At 45.0% G+C, this 12,018-nt stretch overlaps 2 non-coding genes across 2 annotated transcripts; both read right to left on the reverse strand.

The window, feature by feature from the left end:
* Positions 1–3,603: 3,603 nt before the first annotated feature.
* LOC135912801 (U2 spliceosomal RNA) lies at positions 3,604–3,790 on the reverse strand. Its single transcript, XR_010567781.1, has one exon. It is a non-coding gene; the product is annotated as a U2 spliceosomal RNA (small nuclear RNA).
* Positions 3,791–7,828: 4,038 nt separating this feature from the next.
* On the reverse strand, positions 7,829–7,931 carry LOC135912804 (U6 spliceosomal RNA). Its single transcript, XR_010567783.1, has one exon. It is a non-coding gene; the product is annotated as a U6 spliceosomal RNA (small nuclear RNA).
* Positions 7,932–12,018: the final 4,087 nt, after the last annotated feature.

Below are 12,018 nucleotides of genomic sequence, written 5' to 3' on the forward strand. Positions count from 1 at the left end.
TCTTTAGGAGGCACAGGTCAGCCCTCATGAACGCCATCGTATGGCGCTCTAAGTCCGCGCTATCGTCTGATGCGCCCATGACATCGAAATAAATCATTCAATCACATAATGCGGACCTATTAAATCAAGTGAATGCGATGCTGGTTCTTACAGCCCGATATCGCCTGACAAGGCAGGGCTGTGTCTACACCCTGTTCAGGTCAGTGCCATCTACATGAACTACTTCTTTCACAAAGTGCAAGCGACGCAATCGCCAATGTTTGAAATATGTGCAATGTAAAATACGAACGATTGTAGGCACTTTATGGTCACACGAGCAGTTATTAAATCTGCTTTAAATATACGACATAGCCTTGTAGCAACTCTGCTAATGCTTCGCGCAACACCATGGTGCCTTTACTCTACTTCCCGCGAAAATGGGCTCTGACAGCCGTGATCACGTGCGCTTGTATATGTTGCGTGTGTATGTTGTACACCTCTGTATTCAGTGTGAGGGGGTACTTTCATGCGTCGCTTCTTTCATGTCCAATATCATGCATGGTGTTTGAGGAGGCTTCGGGGTCTTGATGGGTAGTTGTGCAGGTCACCGTAGCTCAGTGCTTCTCCACGTCAGGGCAGCAGGAGGGCAGCTGCGGTAACAGGCCTTTCACGAAGCGTGCGCAGTCTGCTACTGAGTCTGTTGTTATTGCGCCCCCTGTAGTAGTTATTCTAACTGGTCTTCAGAGTAAACTCCCAAAGAAAAGGATTAAAATATGTTGAGAGAGTGCAAACGGTCTGGTGCTTGTCATAACAATGAGTTTTTTTCCCCCATAGCACTCATCTATGTCGTCTGTTTACATGTTGACGGCACGGTGTGCTCCGCCTGCAGTCACGATAGTTCTTAGAGTTGCTGTAATTTACATCAAAGTTTAAGAAGTGACGTGTGAATAGAGAAACATGCAGAGAAGAAAAGTTGTCGGAGGAACACCATTTCTTTTGCATCGAATCGAAAGTTCGCCTACAAACATACAAGCCACGGGCTAGCATATACTGATTTTGGTGCAATGAGGTATATAACTTTCCACAAAACGTCAGTTTGCCCGTTACCATGCTAAGAAAGTGTTTCACGCGCATTTTTTTACGTGCGAGCACCAACTGTGCTCGCACGCGTGTGGACCAACTGCAATGCATGCTCACTGACCTGGAGAGGCAAAGCAGAAGAGTGGGTCTAAACATTAATCTACGGAAAACTAAAGTAATTTTTAGCAGTCTCGGAAGAGAATAGCAATTTACAATAAGCAGCGAGCCACTGGAAGTCGTAAGGGAATACATCTACTTAGGGCAGGTAGTCACTGCGGATCCGGATCATGAGACGGAAATAATCAGAAGAATAAGAATGGGCTGGGGTGCGTTTGGCCGGCATTCTCAGATCATGAACAGCAGGTTGCCATTATCCCTCAAGAGAAAAGTGTATAATAGCTGTGTCTTACCAGTACTCACCTACGGGGCAGAAACCTGCAGGCTTACGAAAAGGGTTCTACTCAAATTGAGGACGACGCAACGAGCTATGGAAAGACGAATGATAGGTGTAACGTTAAGGGATAAGAAAAGAGCAGATTGGGTGAGGGAACAAACGCGAGATAATGACATCTTAGTTGAAATCAAGAAAAAGAAATGGGCATGGGCAGAACATGTAATGAGGAGGGAAGATAACCGATGGTCATTAAGGGTTACGGACTGGATTGCAAGGGAAGGGAAGCGTAGCAGGGGGCGGCAGAAAGTTAGGTGGGCGGATGAGATTAAGAAGTTTGCAGGGACGGCATGGCCACTATTAGCACATGACCGGGGTTGTTGGAGAAGTATGGGAGAGGCCTTTGCCCTGCAGTGGGCGTAACCACGCTGATGATGATGACAATGACCACCTTGAGGAGCATTTAATTGCGCGTATCGCGCAGAATCGCTGCCGAATCTGCGGATATTGAGTGATACTGTTAATTCGATGCAGCCCGACGCTCCAGTTGAAGAAACATTTTGCAGAAGAAACAAGCCAGACTTGACGCCGATCAAATGCCGATTGCTAAAATTATGCTAAGAGACAATGAGCCAAACATACACACGCGCTTCAAGCATATAGGATGCGAATGAAAGTGGCACGTATTGCGCAAGTGAAGAATGAGTATTTGTACACAACTGACGAAGTCTACCCATTGAAAGACGGCCGAAAACATTATTCTGTGTGACGAGCAAAGAACACGTTTTGGCAAGTACAACGACTGCACGGGGCACACAGGTGTTGGCAGCTCCTTCAGTCCAACAGAAGAGAGTCTCACCCAGCCCCCCTACAACGTCTTTGTGTTGTCGACTGTTTGTGACAATATCCTTCCGTCTCAAAGCAGGAAACGACCTGATGAGGGACAAATATAGTACGTTGCCTTCGCAAGTGATCGAGCTCCGATGCATTCAGAAATCTGTAACCGTCTCTGGTGTCACTGTGAAGATGTTTGTGACATTAAAGGAAGGGATAAATACGCCGCAGAAGCCCACGAGGCGCGCCCCTTGTGACAGGAACGTGACCACAGTGCCCAGGTTTCTTCTTATGAAAAGGAGAAGCGCTAGACTGCGTATCATGGCCGGAAGACGACACACCTGCCCACCTAGCGACCGTAACAAGGCCAACATCTCCAGCACTGTTTAAAAATCTCTCTGTCCCTCTTTCCATAAAAACAGAACACCAAGTTTGCCGGTTTCATCTTTTATCTACACTTCAAGCTAGCTATATGGTGTTGCATTAAGCTCTCGACTTCTCACTGCGTGGCCTCAATGGGTTCAGCCAATTTTCTGCCAATCTCTTGGTGCTTGAAATGATTCTAAATATACACCTGTTTCATTTAGACGTAGGAAAATTGTCCTTTTTGACCTCCCAGTCCATATCCAAATCTTTTTTTTTTGCCACATGTTTTCTTTTTGTGATACTCACCCCGTGGTGACTTGAACTATACATCAGTTCCACGTTGAAGTTCTGTATTAAAACGCAGCTCTTAAGCCCATGTTTCTGCATAGAGCATCGGTGTGCCTCGGCATCCCTCGTAACTGAACGAACGAGCACAGCGAAGGAAGAAAGAAGGATCGCGTAGCGCAGTGGGCGATCAAAGACGGCGATAGTGAATGGAGCGCGAGGAGGAAAGCGAAGGAAGGGGTGTTGCGAAAGCGTGGGACGACAACGATAGTGCCGCGCAAAAACGGGCTCTGTGGCAACGACGGTTACGAGATGGCGCTAGGGTAGCGAGCGTCAACATGGAAACACAGCGCGGCAAGAGCTGATGTTTGTGTGCGACGGCTGCTTTGAATTCCACACACACGTGACCTACGCGCTGCCTCTTGCCATTTCCCGATTAGGTAGTCATTTGCGCAATACTTCGGTCCATCTGCAACGTGCCACACGAGTCAGACTGTCCGCGCCAGTCAATCTATGACGAAATGATACCACGTATACAGCTGAGCTAAAATATGGCATTATCGATTATCGTAATTGCCGTTGAATTTTTATAGCGAAGCTTCATATGGCTTGGTTTATATGAAAAATACGTCCGTTGGCAAGAGCTGTGTAGCTTTGGAATTCCCCCCTATACGTGTGCCTATCCCGAAGACAGTACAATACCAGGCCCACATGTGTCGGAGGTGAAGCAGACATGAAATATTCCGGCAATTTGCAAAAAAAAAATAAGTTTCATATTTTAGGTCCAAATACAACCCCTATGAGATATTAGGCTGAGAAGAACAGATACTACAGTTTGATCCACGTCGGCCATGTCTTCCTACGCACCGCCCTCTCTTTGCGTTCCAAGTGCTTGCGTACATCGTTTTCTTTCCTTGCGCTCTCCCGTGGCGACGATCTCGTGAGCGTACTGCCAGCTATTAACGCGTGGCGGAAAGAAATGCGAACCTTTCGTGTTGCCCCGGTCCCGCAAATTTGGCACGTTTCACCGGAGTAACGACCAGGTTTTAGAGGAAGTTATTCGGGAACCAGTTTTTTTGTGGTCTGTGCTGTGTATGGCCGCTTGTGGCTTTCGAGTGACCTCACGATCTTTATGACACTGCGGGACGTCGACCAACGCACAATTGCCTTGGCTACGGTGAAGCAGCGTGTGCCCTCGGAGTGCGGTCAGGTGCGTGTCTGCTCTACAGTTCGGGACTCGTCGGGACTCGTTAGTAAAGGACGTCATGCCGCGTTTTACAATACTCGGCTGTGTAACCCCCTGGTGCTTGATCATCTTGTGAGCTCAACATCATGGGGGAGTAACGAGTCGCACCTCGCCTTCCATGTATGCGCATACGGCGTTTGACGCAAGGCAATGAACAGTTGGGCGTTGAGGCGCCCACATACACAGCTTCGCTGGTCATCCGCCTTCAAAGAGGGAAATGACGCTGAATTTTTTTACCAATACGTTTGTTTCGCCTTTCGCTTCGCAGTATCGCTGCTGTTGTAAGTATTTGAAATACGAACCTCAATACTTCAGTTGGCCACAACCTATGCACGCAAGAAAGCCTTTCGCGTCCACTGTAGTTGTGTTTTTTGCACAAGGACGCGACGGCGTTATGAGTAGCGCAATTTCTTCAATAACTTTTCATTACCAGCTTTCTTTATATCCACTGCAGGATGAGGGCATCTCTCTGCTATCGCCAATAACACCTGTCTTGCACTAGCTGATTCCAAGTTGCGACTGGAAATTTTCCTGTTTGATTATTTTACCTAATTTTTTCCGTCCCTTGCTGCGCTTCCCTTTCCTTGTCACCCATTCTGTAATTTTAGTGGTCCACTGGTTATCTACCCTAATCAATACAAAGCATGTCCACCTCCATTTTACTCTTAATATCAACTAGCGTATCCACTATCCCCATTTGCCTTCTTATGCACAACTCTCTCTTCATGTCTGTATAAATGTTGCGCCTAACATTATTTCTTTCATGGATCTTTGCGTGGTCTTTAGCCTCTTCTGGAGCTTGCTTTATAACCTCCAAGTTTCTGCCCCAGATGTTCGCGCCGGTAGAATGCAATAATTTAGCGTCTTTCATTTTTGAATTACAGTACCAAGCTCCTAGGCAGGATTTCGTAATGCCTACCGTATGCTCTGCAACACATTTTCATTCTTCTGTAAGTTTTCTGATCATGATTAGGGTAGTCTGTGAGTAATAGAATAGACCTAGATAAACGTAGTCCTGAATGTCTCTAGAGGCTTACTGGCGATGCTGATTTTTTTACTTTCTTCTTCGGTTCTTCGGCTGTTGAGAATTATCTTTGTCTTCTGCATAATATAATCATCCCCACACTTACACTTTCTCCGTCACGTTCTTCATTCATTTGCTGGAATTCGCCCCCGGTGTTGTTGAACAGGACAATGTCGTTTGCAAACCGAAGGCTGCTGAGATATTCACCGTTCATCCGCACTCCCTCTCAGTTCAATATATTTCGAATACTTCTTCTAAGCATGTACTCATTACCATTGGAGAGATTGTGTCTCATTGCCAGACTCCTTCCTTGATAGCTAACTTTCTACTTTTTATGTGGAGAAACAACGTAACCGTGGAAACTTTGTAGATGTTTCCCAAAATGTCCGCGTATGCCACCTGTACTCCTTCATTACGGAATGGCTCTATGACTGCTCGTATCTGTACTAAATCAAATGGTTTTGATACTCTATGAAAGCCATATAAACAGGTTGTTTGTATGGTGCAGCTTTCAAAATTGCTTCATTGATGGCGTGTGTGTGATCCATTTTAGAATACCCTTTCCTGAAGCCAGTCTGTTGTCTCGATTGATGGAAAATAGGTGCTGCGCTGGTTCTATTCAAAATTATCTTCGTCATCATTTTATAGAATACTGAAAACAAGCTAACGGCCCTAATTTCTTGAATTCTTCAAGCTCTCCTTTCTTAAGGATTATTAAAATATTGCCATTTCTCCAGGTCCCTGGTACACTTGAAGCCGCGAGGCAATGATTATAAAGGGTCACAAGATTTCAGGCATGACATCTCCATCTCTGATGATGTCAACTGTGATTCCATCTTATCCTGCCTCTTTATCCAGGGTCATGTCCCGCAAGGCCTTCCTTATCTCATCGCTCGTCACAGAATATGCCCCTGTATCGTGTTTATTCTATTTAGAATTCATGTAGCGTGGCTTCTCTGGTTACTTTAAAACGTCAGTATAAAATGTGTCCCTTGCTTTTACCGTACCATCGAAATTGCAGGTAACATCACCGCGCTTATGTTGAAGTGCGTACGTATTGGCTTGTCCTATGCAACGCTTGCTTCTAAAGAATTTGTTGCTGCGGCTGTTTTTTACTGCTTGCTCAATATTCACTGCTTTACAATTTCGAACATCCCTCATTTTCTTCTTGTTGATCACTTTTGACAGTTCAGCGAATCCTATCGGATATCTTGAGTTAGACGCCTTGAGGCTTTGACGTTCATTATTTTGGTCCATGTTACTGGGGGAAGTGCACCTACTGGTTGCCTTGGTGCCTTACCTCCCACTTCCACTGCTGCTTGCTAAATCAGCCTAGTTGCGGTGTCATTCATTACGTCTATGAGTATACTTATCTTCCTGTTCTAAAGCTGTATTTTTGTTTACTTGTATCTGCCTGAATAACTCTGATTTCATCCTTACTGTCTCCAGGTTGACTGCTCTCTTTTTGACTGATTTTACCCTTTCTCTCCAAATTGAAAGAGACCCTACACCTCACTAATTGGTGCCCATTGCACTGTACCCTATTTAACTTTTCTACATCCTCACTATGATAGTATCGCCAGAGAGTATGAAATATATTTAATTTCTAATTTCTCCTTTTGGGTGTTTTTATGTAAGCTTCCTGCTAGGGAGCTTCCTGAAGAAGGTGTACATTATCCAGAGGCAATTTTTTTCCCTAAATGTTACCAACATCTCTTCTGTAGTATCGCCAAAATTGATACCATAATAGCCAATTCCTTATTGCACAGCATGCTTTTCCCCACTTTTGCATTGAAGTCACCCACTGAACTGAACTTGAAGTACATTGAAGTACACTGAACTTGCACCTTTCTCATTTCTGATTTAACATCTTCATAAAGCTGTTCTATTTCTTCAACATCATTACGACTCGCGTTTGGAGCGTAGGCCTGTACTACTTTTATTTTGCACTTCCTGTTCAGCTTTATTACGACCACTGTTACCCTCTCATTAATACGGTACAATTCATGCTGCCCGCAATGTTCTTATGGATGACAAATTCCACCCCATATTATCTCTGATCTACAAGACTTCTCTAGGAGAGGACGTGGCTGTTAGTGATTCCAGTATAAGCCTCACTAATTGTATCTTCACTAAAGTCAATAATATCCCAGGCAATGCCTGATAATTCATCAAAGAGCCTTGCTGAGCTAGTCTAACGCGACAGTGTTTCCGGGCTAAATGTTGACATGTTAAGTTTACAGTGGTGGTCTCCGGATCCGGAGATTCTGAGCACCCTCTGACGCGTCGCAGGACTTACCGTCGCTTTTATCAGGTGCTCCGCAGACGCTGAAGACTGAGGCCCATGAGTAATAGCAGGAATAATGAGGGAGCTATAGTTGAGTACTGCACAACAGAGGTCTTTTCTGATGAGGAAGTGTGTGTTCTGGCTTAGTGGGCTTTCTTAATTTTGCTGCACCGGGGCTAGTATAGCCGCACTTCCTCTCCGCAATTTCTTTTTTGGCCGGGGCAAGGCGCAACTCCAACCTTGAATTTGTGATGGGCTTGAGGATGTCTCAAAATTATGTCCTTCAGATTAGAAGCCCAGTGTTCTGATCCATGCCACCACATTTTCTTTGTGTGTGTGCATCTGGAACGCTTCCCGGTTCTGTGTGCCATTCTTGTGCAGGGGCCATGCGGATCTGCTCTGTGTCGTTCCAATTTTAGTATATGTTATTTGTAAGTGCGTATATATTAATAATAATATTTGGGGTTTTACGTGCCAAAACCACTTTCTGATTATGAGGCATGCCGTAGTGGAGGACTCCGGAAATTTTGACCACCTGGGGTTCTTTAACGTGCACCTAAATCTAAGCACACGGGTGTTTTCGCATTTCGCCCCCATCGAAATGCGGCCGCCGTGGCCGGGATTCGATCCCGCGACCTCGTGCTCAGCAGCCCAACACCATAGCCACTGAGCAACCACGGCGGGTAAGTGCTTATATATTATTGTCTGACTTATTTATTTATATTATATTGTACTTTGGAAGTATAATAAAAGTTTGTTTACCACAACATAATTTTCACAAACCGCTTATGCTCTGGTGATGGGCAACATATCGCAGTTAGTATCCCAATCTCAAAGGACATAGTACTCTGTTAGAGTGGTAAACAGATATCATACTTGTATTGGTTTTTTTTTTACTTGGCATATTCTGCTATTGGGCTTCAACTGCAGCATATTTGCAAGCATAATTGTTTTCATTTATTTTTAATGCTACTGAATGTACAGTGCAAACTTTTATTAGGAATTTCCTTTTTTTTCTTTAAGAATATAGCCAAATATCAGCAAACTGGCGCTTTCGGGAGTGTCGCCATGGGGCTATACATATTTCATAGCTATCTAACTCGGCACTGCGACAAGATTTCACACATCTTCAAACATCAGATGTCAGGTCTTTAAAGGCAAATTAATTTTTAATTGGTTTCTTGGCGGCTTTTGTAATTGTTGCAGTGTTCATGGTGTTCTTGCAAAATTTTTTGACATATTAGTTGTCTGTTTCAGTGCAGTGAGCGTTTGCTCAAATTTACAGATTTATATTTCCCATTAGAGGCATCCACAAAACTGCTATGTTTTGATGTGCTAAAGTGAAGTAAACCTGACACTCTGGTTATTAAAATTTCTAGATTTTCAGTGCAATATTTTAAACTGAGGTTGAAAATATGACACCTACGGTTTATAACTTGCAATTGTCTCGATTTATAAATATGCAAGCCGGTTTATTTAATTTTATGTTAAAAAATCGGCTTAAAATAATCAGTTTATAACCTGTATTTAGATATAAACAATTACGCACTTAGCTTTCCACCACACCAGCGAAATTCTTCTTTCGGCACACATGCTATGTGGCAAATTGCAAGCAACACCACCAAGGCTCCCACGCTTTTCATTGTTTGTCAGGGGAGTATCAACATTCGACACTGCTTTCGCTACTGGATGCCATCGTGCTAAAGTTGAAATTGACGCCACGCTCTTATTGCTTTCTTGCGTTCATGAAGGACATGGAGTGATTGAGTGTGCTTGCTCATTGCAAACTTAATGTTATTGATTACACAACCCTCTCGTTCAAACAATCCGAGTACTCAATAATCCATCTTTTGTTGCACATTTGAATGTCACAATATGTGCACACCTGGCTTCCTCTTAGCTAGCCGATGCCTCACAGAGTACACATATTCAGCTCAGGCGATCAAACAAATATGTGCACAGGGTCGGAATTTTCAGCAGGACCACTTCCTTTCTGCGAAGATACACTACAAAACAATTTTGTAGATATTGTAATCTCCTTAACGTGCTCCCAAAGAACTGCGGTATGTCATTGCCATATGTTTTCGCACGTGTGAGCCATTCTAGGTCCTTGAAGGCATGCGCTAACAGGCTGCAGAAATTTTATCTTCCACACATTTCATGATGTTGTGAACCCCTGTCACGTTTTGCATATATGTAATTGTCGCCCTCTCCACCACGTAAACTGTTAAGCTAATGCCTATTTTGCTCCCTTACCATCCTTCAATAAGTGATGGCACAAAGCTGTTGATGCGTTTATGTACCACCAGCTTTCCTATACATCAAAGGTATCTTTCTCGTCACAAGTGACAGCAGTTTTCTACATTTATAGAACGCGTGATGGAACGCGCATCACTTCTCCGACAAAACACAATTTTCGGGTACCTTATAAAACTCGTTAGATAACTCTTTGTCACGATCCACCCGGGCTCGTGAACAAGGGAGGGCTCGAGGCACCCACCATTAGACAGACGCTCCGCAGCGTGGTAGTGATTAAGGAATACTGACGGGCAAGCAGCTGTGCTCGTCGGTGTTTATTGGGTGCGGTGACCAGTGTTGTCTACCGAGCCTGGCAGGCCACAAAGCCTGGTGGGCCAGGCTTGGTGGCCCTTACCCCCTTACCTTACCCCTTACCCCCTGTTTGTTTGTTAAATAAAAAGAAACAAACGTCCACACTCAGAGCATAGGGCTGTGCCGCCGTTTCAGCCAAGTCGACGGTGCCTGCTATCCAGGCGAGTAACAGTCCGGCGGCCTCCGCCTAGGCACCGGTGTTGACAGGCCGGGTGGGACAACGCCGGGTGCTACCTGAGCCAGCCCCGCTCCATGCGGAGTGTCCGCTAGATTTAAAATAATTAGCGGAAAAATTGGTGGCGAATATTTATTTCTGTAGCGTTTAGTGCAATATGAGGTAATGAGTCGATGACAAATGTCATCTTTCGTGCGCCAATGCTGCTTCCCTGAGCAGTCGACAGAACATACAATGATACGGGTTTGTTTGAGGCGTTGTTGGGCGCCATTGTTTATAACCCATTAGAGGGGGAGGGATGAACATTATCATTGCTTCACCTGGCACATCGCCTCTCTGCAGCAGTGGTGATAGAATTATGGAGCTTTGCGTGTCAGAACCACAATCAGATTATGGGACACGCCATAGTGGTCGACTCCGGATTTTTTATCACGGGCCAGGTATTCTTTACCATGCACTTACATCCTAGCGCCCGACCTCTTTTGTATTTCTCACGCGTCCAAACCGGGCTGCCGCACCGAACACCGAACACATGACGTCGAGCGATGCTAAAGACGCATAGCTAACACGGCGGCGACAGAAGTGTTCATTTGACGTACGACCGCTTCTGTATCTCTAGTGGACCCTATACGGGGATTTTTAAGGTTTTGCATTTGCACACGCTGTGTCAGTTGAGCACTTGACAAATTTTCATGCTGTTTACTTTTACGAAATGGTAGATGCATGCGGTACCGTACTTTCAGCTTGCCCGTAAATGTTGTAGGGCCTATAGCAGAACCGTTTCCTTATCTTAGTTCCCTGTCCCGACTTTGCCCCCTGCATGGGCAATGTGAGCGAAGAGCGGCAAGGCTGATATTTACTCGTTTCGAAAATACGCCCGTTCTACCCATTCTCTGCCTCACCCCCCCCCCCCCCCCCACCGACCCCATATCGCTGCTTCCTCTCTGTCATTTTATCTACCTCTCTGCAGCACTTGCACGTTATCGGAAGTGCAAGCTCTGTATTCTCTACAATGCTTTTGCTGGGGGTCACCGATAATTACAGCTGTGTGAATTAAGCTAATGTGACAGCACCCAGACAGCTGCAGATGGCATTGTACTTATGTGATGCGGTGGAAAGGTCCAAACAATTTTCTCTCATTGCCTTTCCTCCGTATCACGCTCCTACCACCATCCGACGCGGCGTGCAGGTGAACGGCAGCAGCAGTAAAAAAGTCCAAGGTAGGATCAACGAAAGCTTCGCTTTGAAACACTATATATTTGTTGGCTTACCGTCACGTGTCATCCGGGCGTCATAGCGTCCTTTACGGAACTACATCACCGCGAGAGCCAACTGGCTGACTTGTCCACTAGACTTCGTGCCTGTAGGGCTCACCTTGTCCTGTCACCCAACGTGTGAATAGTCTATCCAATTCACTGCAGACCTAAGAGACCGTCTTTTTTTCGCCTGTTCATTATTTGTGTCCTCCATAGCTATACTGCCGAGGTGCTGTCTTTTTACTGCACCGTACAAATAGGCGGTCTTTTTTACTTCACTGTACTAATAAGCGAGCATGTTGTCGAAGCGTATTCATCTGAAAATGTATTCTAGGTATTGTTTTCGCACATAGTCTACGCCTCAAATTATATGCTTTTACTTTTTGCCTGAACACGCCCGCCATTGTGATACTAATAAACATATCTTGACGAATTTTTTGAGCAGGAAAGAAACTCTGAATAAAACACTGACGTTACTCTGAACA

Source organism: Dermacentor albipictus, chromosome 2 (assembly GCF_038994185.2).
Source record: "Dermacentor albipictus isolate Rhodes 1998 colony chromosome 2, USDA_Dalb.pri_finalv2, whole genome shotgun sequence".
Taxonomy (NCBI): Eukaryota; Metazoa; Arthropoda; class Arachnida; order Ixodida; family Ixodidae; genus Dermacentor; species Dermacentor albipictus.